The sequence below is a fragment of the Euprymna scolopes genome, chromosome 14 (genome assembly GCF_053919585.1).
Source record: "Euprymna scolopes isolate OS-2025 chromosome 14, ASM5391958v1, whole genome shotgun sequence".
Taxonomy (NCBI): domain Eukaryota; kingdom Metazoa; phylum Mollusca; class Cephalopoda; order Sepiida; family Sepiolidae; genus Euprymna; species Euprymna scolopes.
The window spans coordinates 65120591-65138761 of NC_136495.1; the positions used below are offsets into that span (position 1 = coordinate 65120591).

At 31.7% G+C, this 18171-nt stretch overlaps 1 long non-coding RNA gene across 1 annotated transcript in view; it reads right to left on the reverse strand.

Moving 5' to 3' along the window:
- LOC145293362 (uncharacterized) overlaps positions 1 to 18171 on the reverse strand; it is a 60986-nt gene that overhangs the window by 41679 nt on the left and 1136 nt on the right. The window lies entirely within an intron of this gene.

Below are 18171 nucleotides of genomic sequence, written 5' to 3' on the forward strand. Positions count from 1 at the left end.
TTGTCACTGAGATGGGTATATTTGCTGATGAAACCACGCTCTATAACCTCACGAGGGGAAAAATGAGCACATATCTAAGGAAAAGCCAGAAACACTTGAGGATCTCTAATCTATAGGACACTGGAGACAAAAATGGATAATCACATCTTATGCTGACAAGACTAAGCTTCTTTCCTTCAATAATTACAAGAAACCTTCTCAACCACTAATAGCAGTGGCTAAAGATACATTACCTGAAAGTATTTTTTCAAACTCCTTGACTTAACGTTCGCAGGGAACATGAGTTGGAACAGGTATATGGAGAGCATTGCTAGAGCAGCTGCGAGGAATGTGGGATCTCTCTTCCGTGTACGAACTACAAGTCGTTGTACCCCCTCAACGTAAATACCCCCAACAAACTCGACAAGCAGCCAAGTCTCATCTCTACACCGTAGAGATCCCTAAATATAAGAAGGTTTCTACTCTATTAGTTTCTTCCCCAGAACTGCTAGATTCTGGAACTCCCTTCCGGGTTCATGTTTTCCCATCTGTACTAGCATGCAAACGTTCAATTGTAATGTAAATAGACATCTAGCTGCTCGAATCCCTATATAGTGTCCCTGCGACTACTGTCCCCGATAGTAACTCCCTACATCAAGGTGGGACTGTGCCTTGTTTGGGTAGAAATTGGAATTAATATATATATATATATATATATATATATATATATATATATATGTATATATATATGTGGGGGGTGTATATATATATATATATAGAGAGAGAGATAGATAGATGGATAGAAGGTGCGTATATAAAAACGACAGACAACCACAAAATTCGCGTATAAGCCTGAAGAGTTCTAGAATGGATGAAACACGGACTATTCTGTGTACCTTAATCACCATATATATTTTCTAACGTACTAACTAGCTCTACCTACGTTAATTTTGAAGTAAATACTCTAAGTTTACGCATAAATTTATACTGTCGTATATTAATTTTATATGAGTAAATGAAGTAGTTATATATATATATATGCATATATGTATATATATATATATATATATATTAAATTACTCTAAAAACGAAATCTTGAAAATATGTCTGCAATTCTTTTTTAAGCAAATGTAGCAGGACTTTTCCAACGTGTGTTTTGAAATTAATATTTTGTAAAGATGTCCATCTACATTAATGTTGTCTTTATTTTTGTGTTTGCAAAGTTTACACATATTCATTGCGATTTTTTTTTTACTTTTCTCCGGTAAATTCTTTTTGATTTGATACAGAAATCCTCTTAGGAGTTTTTGAAAATTATCAATTCGACTCTAAGAAGTTGGTAGGTAGTTTTGTTCTGCTTCAGGATACACGTGTAAGCATACAATAAGAAAATAATAAAGCATCTGTATGTATAAAATAAACCTCTTCTAATTGTGATTAATTATTTAGTTTACTTTTTGGAATAGAACATATGTCTGTGAGTGGTTCGTTTCCCGTTTGTTTAGAAACGGTTGGGCTGATATTTTAGAAATTTCATACAAACGTACGTTATATGTCGTTTTTTGTCAGAATCGATAACATAATAAATTCAATTAAAAGAACGACATCAGATTTAGACCAAAATCAACACTTTTATACAAACTAAAATCAAAAGTACATTTGAGAAGTTTTATCACCACACAAGCAGAAAAACTCAACTCGTAAAATCCATTGGAGAATGCTTTATATGTCAAGAGTACGTTCGACATGAAATATTCTTTCCCAAATACAATTCCCCCATGAAAATTTCCTTTTGTCCGTTTAACTCTAATTTCACTGATAATGTAAAATGAATTTCTTTAAAATAAACAGTTGGTTCTTTGATAAGACAGGAGCCCATTCGAAATGAAAGTTTCTTTGTAGAACCCAATTTAACAATACTTGAAAAAAAGTGAATGCATTATTTGAAGAAATTTTATGAAATCAAAACTAGATTTTCTACAATGTAATGTAGACAATAATGTATTGTGGACTATGTCACTACGGGTCGGCATGTGAAGCTTCGTTCTGGGTCACTGCAGAAACAGGACATCCCTATCTCGGACATGCAGTTAATCTATTTGATTAAAAAATGGACTATTTCGCCGATTTCGGTTACAACAATAGTGGCACATTTGTTTATTTTTGCTTGGTTCTGGAAAACGTCAGAATCACCATGCTAGTATATATATATATATATATATATATATATATATATATATATATATATATATATATATATATATATATATTGAGTAAAATAGTAGATAATTTATAATTCAAATTAAAAATCAAAATTAAAAATCGGTTTCACAAGGAAGAAGAAACAAAATCAATAAATTGCACGATCGTTTCAGAAACGATGTTTTTATTGAGACAGACTATACGTCTATAAATAATAGTTTTATTTTTGGTGTCTTTAAACCCCCATCCATTCTTTTTGCTTATAAGGAGACTTTTTTTATGAAATCAAATGATAAAATTATTGTTCAAGACGTATTTTCTGTCTCAATAAAAACATCGTTTCCGAAACGATCGTACAATTTATTGATTTTGTTTGTTCTTCCTTGTGAAACTGATTTTTGATTTTAACTTTAATTATAAATTATCAATCATTTTACTCAATATTAAAATAAATCTGGGATACCTATGCCTATCGAACCCATTATATACCTACATTACAACTGTTTTCTTTTAATTGTATTAATGCATTTACTAATACATTAAAATAAACTCTGCTCTTTAGACTGTTGTTCTAATCCCTATATATATATATATATATATATATATATATATATATAACTGGATACAATCTGATATGATTAGTGTAGTATTTCGTCAGTATTACAGAGATATACTGAACAGATAAAGAAAATGAAGAATACAATAAATCCGGAAAAAATATTCTAATGGTTTCAGATATGAGATAACCGGTTTACCAGAAAATATGTCATGGCAAACATGATAAAAAATATATTATATATGTTCATATATCTTACGCTCATCAAATTGTCATATATGATCTAAAGGCATTTTTTCACATATAAGATTTCAAACGCGTGTGTCATTTTATTCAAGATTAGCCTGGTTGCCCGGCGTTGCCTGGCGTTGCCCGGCGTTGCCCGGCGTTGCCCGGGTATTTGGTGATGTGTGTTGAGCAAAAAAAAAGTGGTAATAGGCAGGCTCGAACCCGTGAATATGGAGAGAGGTGTTATATAAATGGCAATAGCGTGTGGAGGGATTAAAAACAACAGTATGCAGCCAGGGTGAAGAAAGGTGTTTAAAAAGTGTTATTAGGCAGGTAGGCTCAAACCTCTGACGCGAAGGCGGAAAAGAAAGTGAAAGACAATCTGACGTCCTAGCCGATTTCTCCATGACGCGACCGGAAGTCAAAAGCGTTTAAATTAACCGAAGTCAATCTAACAGTTCCAATGCCTTGCTGAAATGTCGCCGAAAAAATTCGATCCCTCCTTCTACAAAACGGCTATGTTTATGGTGAAGGATTACTGTTTTGGGTCAATTTGTTCGATATGTGTTGTCCGACATATCGAGCTTACAAATACTCCCGATCTTGTTAGGATTCGTCGCCTCTGTCGGAAGGTTTTGCAAGACATCCAAATATACATACATTCATTTAAACATAAAGGTGGCATTTATATTATAGACCATCCTGGGTGGTAGTAGCCAAGCAGGCTGTAACTCGTACCGCAAAGGAGGAAATGAACGTGAAAAAACGTGACGTTTTTGCTGTTGGGCCCATCGCCAAACCGGATGTGACGATGTTTAAATTAAGACTAGTCAATCAAAAAGAGGGGATGACTATCGAAAATTGCTGTGCAAAAAGCGACCACTCTTTGTAGAGAAATGTGCCCAGTTGAGACTGAAGGAATTAATGTTTTTAGTCAAGTATTCGATATTTGTCGTCTAAAGTGTTGCGCTTCAAAACGATACTCATCTCGTGAAAATCCGTCGCCTCTGTCGTAAGTGTTAGGCAGACATACAAACATACATTTAAACAGACAGGTAAGATTGTTATTATAGATTAATAAATAGTCTAATTTGCAATAAAAATCATAGTTTTATATAGTAAAGCGATTATAATTGTCTAAGGTTACTCACATTATTAAACCAACGTAATCAAAAATTATGATCAACACGAAGTAACATAAAGTTACATATTTTAGAAAATGAAACCTGGCTTTATAACCTCAAACAATAATAAAATATATAAAGCAAGTCCATTGTAAATACGTTGTACACTTGCCATAAAATCAGGGTTAACTATTTCTCATTCCCAAGTGGTACCAAAAATTATTAATTCATTTATGTAACTTAGTCATGATTAAGCTATTTTTTAAATTTTATTAATAGTAATGTATTTGTTACTTCATTGATGCACACCTTTAAAAATTGGCTCCAAGAAACGAAAAATAATTTAAATATTAACCTTCCTGATAACGTAATTAATATTAAGCATAGTTCTTAAATTAGATACGACCAATCAGAACAATAATGGAATTGATAAAGCTGTATTTATTAATCATATCAAAATGGTCACTGTACAACCAATTATATAAAAGACACATGTGCGTCTATCTAAATATAAAACACAGGAACCACACAGGTCCAATTGAAACAGCTGGCATTTTCTGTTTTAGTATTGCTTATTATTAGGGTAAGGACAACAGCATATTCTTTTCATTGTTTTGAATCTCCAGTGTGTATCCATTGATATCTTGTATTCTTTTATATAGAGTGATGTGGTTTGCAGTTGATTAACTGTGTCTATCTGTGTCGGATATATACTCGAAAGTCAAAATAATGCTAAAAATATTGTTGCCATAGATTTACTTATTATAAAACATAAACGCTTTTTGTGATACCCATTCTTTCAGTTCTCACCAAGTTTAAGTATTTAGAATGATTTTTTTTTTATGGAACATTAAATACTGTCTCGCTCTCTGACTATAACGATTGCGTATTGTATGTTATATTGGTTTTCAAAGGAGGTTAACTTATTATTGAATTCTAAGAAAGAGAGAGAGAAAGAGAGAGAGAGAGAGGCGAGCAGAAAGGAATAAGGAAAATGTTAAGTTATATTGAAGGTAGAACAAAGAATAAAAATGCAAAATTGATGAGGGAGTAAGAATAAGTCAGGGGAAAGGCGAAAGGAAATGTACAGAAAAGGGAGATAGGAAAATGTATATAGAGCGAAGTTTTGGCAGCTAAATAATATACACACTTTTGAACTCTCCTATAGTATCACATATAAAATAGAGCGCTATTTCCAACTACACTAGAAACAACAACTGTTTAAATCATAACCTTGATATGAGAGATGTATTTCTCTATATGATGGTCTTCACGTAAAAGTAGATACTTTCTAAAATCGATAGAAGCGTAGAACGTCAATTTTTTTTTTTTTTGCGTGTATTAAAAATCCAGCTCGTATTAAAAATAATTTGAAACAAAAATAACAATTCCTTTACTTCTGGGCTGAGAGAACCAATATATTATTACCTTTATCCCAGCTCTAAATGCGGAAAATCAATATGAGCAAAGAAACTAAAGTGACCAATTTTCTTTGCGCTAAAAATAAATCAAAAGTTTACACTTTTCTACATTTTCATGTGGGCTTTTCTTGATTGGTTATGTTTTCTATTTTTCTTCTCTTTTATTTCCAAGTAAATGTAAATAGATAAAAACTGCTGAACTGGTAAGTCTTCCACACATAACGCTTACACACTAACACATGCACATACAAAACCATTATATATATAGCAAGTAGTCTAGACTGCTAAATTTAACCCTGATCAACAATGAAAGTTTACACATGATAAAATTACTAATGTGGTGAACACAAATATTATCTTATGTTTTAGAAGCTTTGATCTTTTATCATGGATGCAAATAAAATGAGCATGTAGTTTTTTTTAGGTGATAGTGCATATACAGGGCTTGTGGGCTGAATTTTACTTGTATTCGACTTACCGTAAGAATAAGCATATATTCAGAAATCCGAAATCTCTTTCCAATATATTATGAAGACAACATTGAAACTTGATTTCATAAATAAAATTATTCAACCTATTATTATGCTATACAAATAATTGCCGAAGATTATTGTCTCATACTTATCAAAATTAATATAATTATTTATTATAACGTGACAAAGTATGAGATATGAAAAAATCACATTGCAACATGGATTAATCACGTAAAACGCTAATCGATTTAAGATAAAACATAAAAAAATAAACCTTTGTTGAAAATGTACTAATACAAACTGCAATTTTTTGTAAAAAGAAGTGTTAACCAGGACACAATGAAAAATTTGCATTTCAAAACGGAGCATTGATGTTGTACAGCAGAGATATTTATGATAAATTTCGTAATGTGGACGGTCTTATATTTGTATATTAGATAAGGCGATCCTTCCAAAGACATACACACCCATTGCACGACAGTACTAATAGTCAAACCGGAATTTTCTCAATTTGTACAGATAACATACACATGCACATATATCTACATATAATGAACTATATGGAATTACATTAATCTATATATTTTGTAATATCAAGCACAAGTGTACAACTATTCTTTAGTGTAAAATATTATAGGTTTTCCTCTACATTAGTTTTTTGTTAGGAATTTTTCTTTATACAGTTTCTCTCTTTTAACTCTCTCTGGCCGCTACCCAGTTTAAAATTATAGGTGTCGATATAGATTTGCTACTAGAAAAAATTTCTGGTTTAGACGTGGGGCACTAAATAGTGGTGTTTGTTCCTAAATTCTTTTTCATTCCCTATGTGTTATATGTTTTACCTATCTCTGATGTAGTTATGGTAAAAGGGCTGACGCTTGAAGGTTGCTTCACATATATTCTGTGGATGAATTGTAAAATTGTCTTTCGCTTTATAATCTAATACTTCCATTTTCTCTGAAGTATTAGCCTGTTGAAAATTGCGTACAAATTGCAGTTATTTATTTCCTTTTCTACGATATTTTTTAAATAGGAACAACTTTTAATGTTTCTGATATGTTAGGTTGGTTGTTTTCAATTGATTTATTGAATAAGATCACCTAATGCGAATATATATAATATTTAAATATTCCATTTGCGCACTAGCTCGATTAGACTTTAATATTGTGTACATTAAACTCTGGATACTTTGATTCAGCAAAATATATTTGTAGGAGTAGAATGATTTTATATTTAAATATAAAGCTTTATCAATTATTTAGTAATCATATGCATATTGTTAAGTAAACTATAAACGTATATCTGATAACTAGTATTTCATATTCTTCTTTTCATATGTATAATATATTATGTAATAATTAAACAGACGTATAACTTGTGTAATTAGTAAATAGTGTGTCCGATATATTATTAAATTTAAGAAAGAAAATAAATACATAAGGCTTTTATAAACCTTATGTGTATATTGATTGCTATATGTATGTTTGCATGTTTGTATATATATATATATATATATATATATATATATATATATATATATGTCAGCTGATGTCATATGCTACTAGTACCATGTAACCCAGTACTACCTGCCTCATGGTCGGATCACTGGCGACTAAACTGGTTCCGCCACCAGACTTGTTTGGTGAGTAAGGTTGCTAGTCTAGCTGAAGGATTAAAAACAAGACCTTCCAAAGGGGGAATACACCCTTTTTCGGGTCAACGGCCAACTAGCATCGTGTGTGTTTGTGTGTATGTATGCGTGTGTTGGGGTGGAGAGTGATGCCGTAAGCCGTGTCGAAGGCAATCTTTCTAGGAGAAGCAAATCTCTGATTTAAAAAACCATAAAGCGGGAGACCAGTGCCCGCATTAAGCTGGTCTACAGTTTAACTTGTTGCTGGCTATCTGGCACTTGCTTGTTGCTGGATGTCAACATTTTGAACAGAGAGAGAAACTTAGCTGTCGTACAAAGCTAAGACTCTGTAACATCATCTGTGTATAGATACTCCTTCAGGCATTTGTCTATAGAAATAGGCCTGTGGCGATGGAAAAGTTGTGACACGTGAGGGCTTGAAATTGTGGAAGCATGTAATAATTGATTTCAATGGCCGTCTTTAGTGTCATGCCTGCTTGAACGTGTGAATTCACCGGTAGGACTAAAAAAAAAGTCATTTTTGAGCTCATTGACTTTAAGTGTCTGAGGGAGTGGCACTTGTCTGACAAGACGGTGCAATCATCATATATATATATATATATATATATATATATATATATATATATATATATATATACAGGGTGTCCAAAAAAAAAACAGAGGACATTCGATTGTTTTTCTAAGCATTTTACAGTCAACGGAGAAAAAAAGGCCAAAGACCCTAGTGTTTTGATGTGATGTTTTTAATATAATAAACTAGTTATGACCAAAGTTTCATTTCATTCGGACAAAACACTAAGAAACGGGGCCTTATTAGAGTTGGGGCTCGTTGTTTTAGGTCACCCTGTATATATAAGTGTTGATCAGAGTCGGAATCAGAAATCGAAAATGGAAAAAATTGGAGATTTTGCGGTATCGGAATCGGAAAAATTTGTGTTCCTATTTTCCGATGCCAACAACGATTCTTTTAATTTGTTTTTTGTTTGATTTTGTTTAAAGAAAAATATACTAATGCTGATAGAAATACTGAAATATCGATTATCTGTTGATTTTAATCTATTAGTAAAACTACAACCGATAGATCATCCCTTACATGTGTATCCTTACGTTTAAGAAAATATCTACACATTAAACATGTGTTTTGACGGTAATCGTGAAAAATAATAACTTTATAGTTAAATATGTAGAGATTTAGAAAGAATCGGAATCAAAATCGGTAATTGTATCGGAATCGGGAATTTAATACGGAATCGTTATTTGTATCGTATCGGTAAAAAAATATTGGTATGGCCCCATCCCTAATATATATATATATATATATATATATATGGGGGGGGGTTAATTGTCAGTGTTAATATGAGTTAAAATACTTTGATATATATAATCAATTTTTGTTGTTTTACTGTATTGCAGCACATGACACTTTTTCCAATGTAAAATTTGTTAAACAATAGATTCCTGCTGTTAATTTTGGACAAAAAAAAGCGAATATCTTAATATATCTTCCGATCAATAAACGTGAATTTACGCATGCATGGTGATCAATCGTTCGTAAAATATGTAAAATAAAGTTCAATAATGGGTCTCAATTTATATAAGCGCAAACGTTTATCCAATATTTACATTGAAGCAAGCATATATATATATATATATATATATATATATATATATATATCGCTCTATTTCTTTCTATCTCTCTCCCTTTTTACATATATTTATATTTATATATATATATATATATATGATTTTGTATGCGTGTGTAGCTCATATATATATATATATATATATATATATATATGTGTGTGTGAGAGAGAGATGTTATTGGTTTTTGTTTTTTGCGATATGTTTTGAATGAATGCGAATATTTACGAAAGTGCATTTTTACCTAAATACGAGTTGGGAATAATTTTCCCTTTAATCAACTTTGGTACCCCCACATGGGTAGCTGCATACATATTGTATTTTTTTTAAATATAATTATCCACTGACACGTGTTTCGTTGTCTACGATTCATCTGCGTGGCTGAATCTAGCGAGATTTGAAATCGGGACCCCGCGGTAATGAGACTAAACCCCTTACCCGCGCGTCCATCTCGCTCGTCTGTCTGAATGTATCGCGATTTATGCACATCTTATTTCTTTTCATACGTTTTGAATGAATTCAAATATTTACGAAAATGCATTTTTACCTAAATGCGAGTTAAAAATAATTTTCCCTTTAACCAACTCGGTACCCCCACATGGGGAGCGGCATACATATTTTTTTTAAACATAATTATCCACTGACACGTGTTTCGTCGTCTACGACTAATCAGCGGGCTGAATCTAGCGAGATTTGAAATCGGGACTCCGCGGTAATGAGACTAAACCTCTTAACCGCGCGTCAGATATATATAAATGAACGGAAGTTTCACTTTCTCTTAAATTCATCATCGTTGGAAGATATTGAGAAATTCCAACCGGACACTACTTTCTGTGGAGGTTTTTGTCTTGATATTAGTAGGAAATATGTATCGCTTATACAAATATTAACATTCATTTATATTTTTTTTTTTATTTACGATACTGCTGGTCACATTTACTGAATTATTGTTTTAATGCTTGCTGGAAACGATCTTCGCCAATGTGATGTCACAATATGAATTCAAATATCAGATATATTTAGAATCATTCATATATTTTTCTGTCTTTTTGACTCACGGTGTTAAAATTATCGTAAACGTAAGTTCAAGATTATGTTTATATGTGTAAAGACTTACTTTGTAGTCGTTGCTTTTGTAAGAACATTTTTTTTAATAGACTAATTTTGTTTGATGCATTTTGCCCGTTCTGAGTTCATTGTTTTCTATTCGTCATATACAATGTGGAACGATAAAGTTGTCGTCCTAGAAAAGACGACATGATCCTATGAGGACAACAGGTTTTTTTTTAATTAATTTATTTTTTTTTTTGCAACCTATCACCGCTGTAGGCTATAGCTCAATCAAGTTTCCGGTTATGATCTCTGGTCTGGTTTCAAGTGAGGGCAACATCATGCTACGTCAAATCTCTGAAGTCGGCTTGAAAGTCAGCATCGAAGCGTACCTGTATGTGATGAAAACTGTTGTGATCCCCTGGTAGAATCAGATGGCCGCTGACAGATCCTGAGTGTGGCAGTAGGATTCGGCGCCGTACCAAAAGTCCAAAGAAACCCAGACTTGGCTTCGCAAGGAGTGCTACGATGTTGTACCCTTCTTCCTCCGGCAGCGTTTTTCCCCCAACCTTAACGCGCTGGACTACTTCGTTTGATCATACATCGAAGCCATCACTAACATGGCACCTCACAACACTAAGACCAGCCTGATATCCACCATTCACTGGGTATTTGCCGAGCCCCTGCCTGCGCTATTAAAGGAATGCTCCCAGTTCTGGACATATATCGGGGCAGTGACTGAGGCTGAATGCGGCTACATTGAATAGATGTCAGCTTTATTCCAAAAACAAGTTACCTGAATTGATTTTTGCAATAACATTTTTAAAAATTTAATCTGTAGTAGTGTTTTTGTTAGTGCGACACTGTATCGGTACACTCTGTATATTTACTTACATTCGGCTTGTTGTATTACACTCTTAAAAACCAAATTTGTTGCATGCATTTTTCCAGTTGATTAAGGACGGATCAGCTAAGCTTTAGCAAGAAATAACATTGGTTTTGCTCAATGAAGCCAACTTGTTGAGCTGTGGTAACATGCTGTTTTTTACATTTTTTTCTTCACATGTATGAAGGATTTTAGAATATGTTGGGAGAGATAAAATGGCATGTCGAATATTTTTGGAGATGGAATGATTATTTTAATGACAAAATTATTCAGGTTTGACTGATTATGATTCCATAAAACTTTGAAATCTTCCAGAATTAGCGTGGCACCATGCTGAGGACTAAATAAAAGGGCAAGCTTTTGTGTGAGAAATTGGTGCCTTGCAAAGAAAGCAACGTCATGACCTACCCACTGGTGCACAGAAGTAGAATACTCTTTTCACCATTGCATATCAAGCCAGAACACCTAAATTGGCATCTTTGATAGCTTTCAGATTCGGGAGCTCATCAGAGATCCAAAGTTCCAAACTTAATAAACAAATTTTAAGTAGAAGCGTAGGAATCATTTATTTTGGCAGTGAGGAACTTTTTTTTTGGGGGGGGGGCAAAATAATACCAGAAATTGTCAACAACCTGCTGGCTGTTTTCAAATCCCTGGACGTCAAGATGCGCTACCCGTTTTGTCATACGGACCGGGTTTCTGAGACCCAGGGTTTTATGAATAACGAGTTAGCGAAGATATTCAATCAAGACCGGAAAGAGAAGAAAACCAGGTATCAGGGTTGCTGAGGCGCAGTCATGATGGTTGGCTACTGTGTATATTTAATCCTCTACCCTCTGCCGTTGAGCATTCCAGGAGTTCAGGGAAACGGATATTCAAGCACTGACGTTTGAACAAAAGTGGAGCAATATGCAATTTACGTGTATTTATCTTTATAAATACTGGTTATTTAGTTTACAGTAATCAATGTTTCTATCAGGAAATCTATATGTTGCTGGCAAACTATTTTTCATCTAAAAGCACATAATGTGTTCATAAAAATTAGCTGATAATGCCAAAACCATGTAATCGACTTTAAAATAACATCTGGGTTTTTTTTCAAATAATCTTAAAATTATAATTAGAAACGGATGTCATTTCCAGATTCAGCGGTTCTAAATTACTCTAAATCAGTTTAAGAAATGTAGACACCATAGAAAACTAAAATTATTGTTTTCACGCGTTAATTTTATGTGAAATTTGAAAGATGCAAATCGGTTCCATATTGACTATCAGAGCAAGTTTATATGCTTATATGGTTCTAATAGGTTTGCTCGAAATCATTCCATAGTTTGTTTTTTATGTATGTGTCAGTAGTGGATGCTGGTTGACATTTTCTGTGATGTTAAATCGGTGGTTTTGTCATAGGGATGATATTTATGTAACCCATATGTAGAAATGTTTTGCATTATCATCTACTTGTATGGTTCAGTTTGAAAGTTAAAATAAAAGCTGATAATTTGGATTTTATCTAATGCAATCTTTAGTAAGCTCATGTATATAAGTAGTTTTCGTTTTTTTACATATATAAAACATTCGCAGCATATAACGTTGCTTTCTCAAACATTATATATATATATATATATATATATATATATATATATATATATATATGTGTGTGTGTGTGTGTGTGTGTGTGTGTGTGTATACCAAATTAAAGAAAACAACATCAAATAAGAGCGAATATGACAATATAAGGGGTGATATTATTAAGTAAAAAACAATTGCACGCCAGTACGAACAAATAACACAATGTCAAAATTATTTATAAGAAAACGGACTATTTCTTCATTTCATCTCAACTAAATACACATTTCCCGTTCCAAACTAACGATATATCCCATTTCCGTTTTTTTTTTTTCAAAATTATTTTTAACATTGTTTTTAGGTCTTTTTAAATCTAAAAAAGAAATTATATTCTCGAAATATCAAAGACTTCTAGCAATCCGGATATTTCAATCAGTAAGCCTATTTTATTGCTTTGTATCTATGCTTGATCTGAAAAAATGGATATATATAGATATATAAAACAAGCGCCGCAAGAAATCATTTCGTTTGTCCATACATCACCTCATTTTAATACCCAGCTATAGCCATCTCATACTCATCCTCGGTAACTAGAGAACCAGTTGTCATCATGGCTGTGTTCGAATCTTATGACCGGCAGAATTTGTTACCCTATACTGATGCGTAGCTCTGTCAAATTTTACTTATTTCGTAAGCATAAAACATAAGTGTCTGTAGGTAAAAATAATATATTTCATATTATACACACACGCACACATATATGTATGTATATATATATATATATATATATATATATATATATATATATATATATGGTAATAAAATATGTAATTGTATATAAAGATTGGAAGCAATGAAGCATACCGGGGTATACACAAACGAAGTTTATATATACATATATATTATATAGAAATATATTAATTATACATACATTATGTGTATATATATATATATATATATATATATGTAGAGAGAGAGAGAGAGAGAGAAAGAAAGAGAGGGAGAGAGAGAGGTAACAACAGAAATGTACACATAAGTCACTTTTTCTTTTAAAATATTTTTAATGAGTGCATTATTTTTTTTTCATTGCATGTATTCAAGATTGGAATTATTATTTTGTGTTTTGTATGAAAAATAATGTAATGTAAACGGCGTCTATCTATTTTCAGCCTCACAAACACGAGCTACTAGTAAGAGAAAGTCACTTGTGCATTACTATATATATATATATATATATATATATATATATATATATATATATATATATATATATATATATATATATATATGCATTTGTGTGAGCGGATATGTGTGTACGCATTATGTAGAGGGAAAGGGAAAGGGGGAGGTAAAATGAATTCTGTAAGTCTAAACTAATATTTAAAACATGTTTGAAATACAAACACATCCTACCAATATGCATATTATCTTTTTAGTTTTTCTGAACCTGATGTTCATGTTGTTTTTTCTCGTACATCCGTGAATATATATTTAATTATGATTTATGAAAATTGATTTTACACGTTGTTCATTAAAACAATGCTGGCCTTAAAATATGCATGTGTTATAAGTGCCTCCCAATCATCTAAATATATAACATTAATCCAAATGTGCTATTTGAAATCGTCACGTAATATTAGATATATGCACACATATACATGTATATAACTAGTTGTATCTATGTAGTACATAAGAGCAAAACACAAACACACACACAAACGCGCATATATATATATATATATATATATATATATATATATATATTTAATAGTACAGAAGTTCAGAAAAGCATTGGTACCGTCGGTTTCAAGCCAACATAAAGGGGACTAGTTCATGGTAAAACGTAAATGATGTTAGGCTCTCGTCAACCATGTTGTTTACGTTTTACCATTAACTGGTCCTCCTTATGTTGGGCTTGAAACCGACGGTACCAATGTTTTTTCTGAACGTCTGTACAATTAAATCAATATTAAGCTCTTAAAAAAAAAGTGTTTTCTTTGTAATCAAGCACTTTGTTGGAATTCTTTCCCCCCAAAACAGTAAATATATATATATATATATATATATATATATATATATATATATATATATATATATATATATATATATATGACGAGGAGCGAATTTTCTCGGGCGTAAAATACGCTTAAATATGATTTTTGTGCCTAGATTTCGTATATTCAGAGCTGGTGACGTTACCACCGTACCAACGAGATACGCATATGAACCGATTAAAATTCGAATTAAAAATAAACTAAAATGAATGTACAAAATGTCTAATTATGTGTTCAGTTATGACCCATTTTGATCTCCGGAAAAATGTTTAACCCGCTAAATCTATTTAACCGGATAAAAAAAAAACGGTCCGTAAAAAATCCAATCATATGGGACCTTTAGCGTATTTTATTTCCGGAGGAGATAGAGTTTTAAAATATGGAGACAGACAGACATATAGCCGTTTATATATTAGATTTTCGTAAAAGGCTATCTGTCTGTCTGTTTTCCTGTCTCTATATACTCAAAGTCTAACTCCTTTGAAACTAATATGGCGCTAGGGGTCTCAAATCATTGGACTTTTTCCGGGTCGTTCATTTATAGGTCTTTAGCTAGTAAAAATAGTTTTCAGGATTAAAAAATGGGTCCAAATTGAAAAACCATTATATATTTTGTATATTAATTTTAATTTTTAACTTTAATGTGTATCACGTTAATACAGTGGTAACATCACAAGCTTTGAATGCTACAGTTTTGCTTTCGGTTTCGATTCTAGATGATGTCACCCACATACTTTTTATTTTACTTTTAAAATCACACCTCTATAATAATATATACGAAATCTGCACAAAATAAAATATCAAATTAAAGCGTAGTTTACGCCTGGGCAAAGCCAAGCGCCCTCCTCCTACGTATTATTTAATAATTATTATAAGTTTAATGATTATATATATATATACATATATATATATATATTGTGAAATAATTATTTTACATAATTATTTATTATAATAATTTTTAAACATTATTATTTATTATAATATAATAATTATTAAATACCTATAGCGTGCCAAGATTAACACCAGTCGATAGATTTGAACCCGACGACAAAAGACATCCACAGCTCCATTAGCAACGACGCAATCCATTCGGCTACCGTTAACTGAAACACGTTAGTTATTACGCATACCAAAAGTTCAAAAACAACGTTGCTTAACCTATGGATGTATACTTGCGCACATATGAGAGCACTTCACGTCGACTTGCACGATTTTTTCAAGTTTTAACTCTTATCTATCCACAGTTCTAAATCTCTAGTATATCAGGTTTCACGTCAGTAGACGAAAGATTGACAGAGAAGTTTGAAAGAGACCATTATCATACAGGCAGATAAGGTCACACACACGCACACTCACACACGCGCGTGCGTGCACACACACACACACCCACACACACACACACATATATATATATATATATATATATATATATTATCGGCTTAATCGAATTTGAACGTATATGGATATATGCAGTATAGTTTGTTGTAATTGTTAAAATGTCCGGTCTTCACGATATATATATATATATATATATATATATATATATATATATATATCGATTCCTTAACGAAACGACACAGTTTATATGATAAACTAGTCTCGCGAAGACCGTACATTTGTAACCGCCGCTTTGAACAATTATAGCAGACTATACTGCATATATATACATACATATGTACATATATATATATATATATATATATATATATACATATATATATATGTGTGTGTGTGTGTGTGGGTGTGTGGGTGTGTGTGTGTGTGTGTATGAATGTATATTTAATCCGTGGTTTAAATAATTAATCTGTGGTTTATATATTTTAGTAGGCAAGGATATAAAATCTCCTTAAGCGCTCGTCTTTTTCGATAAACCCAGTATTACACTAATCGTCCTGGAATGAAAATTCAGTGGAGATGATATTTCGTAATTACTAAGTCTTGTATCATATCATGCAGTTATCAAAGTCAAATTTCTCGGTAAACGAGAGTCCAATAAAAATAAAAAAATATGAGTTTAATTAATAGTTACAAGTATTAAAATAGTAATATTCATTTTATATAAAGTTATTTTTGTTTTTAAAATAGGGTCGCGTTGCTAGTATTAAACATCAAAAATTGAATTACCTCATTTCAAAAATAACTGAATGAAAACATTATCAGTAATATGAAATTTAGAAATAAGGCATGGCTACGAATGCTTGCAAATAATTTTTTATTTTTAAGAAGCGTGTTCCAGAAGTGCACACACACACACTATATATATATATATATATATATATATATTTATATATATATATATATATATATATATATATATATACTACGCATAGATAATATACGTATACGTCGCACAAACATACGTATTTCTAACTTATATAAATAAGGATAGGCCCTGTATGCAAAATTATGCAATGGTAACGACTTCCGCTCGTGCGAACACTCTAGATTGTCATTGTATGTGCATGAATGCGTCGTTAAATAGTTCTTAACCCCCCCACTCCATTTTCATGACAATTCCTTATTAGAATTGTGTAGAACCTATGCAAATGGAACAAAATGTGGATTTGTGGATGGGTTTGAATTTCATGACCGGCAGGAATTGTTATCCTATACTAATGATTGCGTAAGTATGAAATACTAAAGTCTGTGGGTATAAAAGAAAATCATTATTTCCTTATATATTATATAATTATTATTATAATCATTATTATTATTATTATTATTATTATTATTATTATTATATTATATTATTAATGTTATCATATATATATAAATATATATTTTAAGATATATATATATATATATATATATATATATATATATATATAGAGAGAGAGAGAGAGAGAGAGAAATATGGAGGGAGAGATAGAGAGAGATATATAGATTGATTCATAAATAGATGAATAGATAGCCATTATATTGTATCAAGCGCATTTTAACATTACCACGTGTGCATGCGTAGATGTGTGTGCGTGTATTTTGCTATTTAGTTTATATGTGCATCCGTGTTTCGTTTAAATGCAACATGCATGTGTAGAGATAGTAACTACATTAAAAAATCCTATAGACCTGTCTTCCCTATTATTGCAAATTTAGGCACAAAATCCTTTTTTTTTTTCTTGTAGAGAAAATATGGCTCTCCATCAGTGACACTCGGATTGGAACAAAAACAAACTCCGGTCTAAAAGTATTTTTTCCTGGTCGAGTTAAGATTTAATTTTATGTAACATTAGAACAGATAACAAACGTTGAAATATTTATTTCGAGAAATAAAAAAAAAAATAAAAAAATTTACAACAAATTAAGCACGAGACGATTACTACACTTTGATCATAACCAA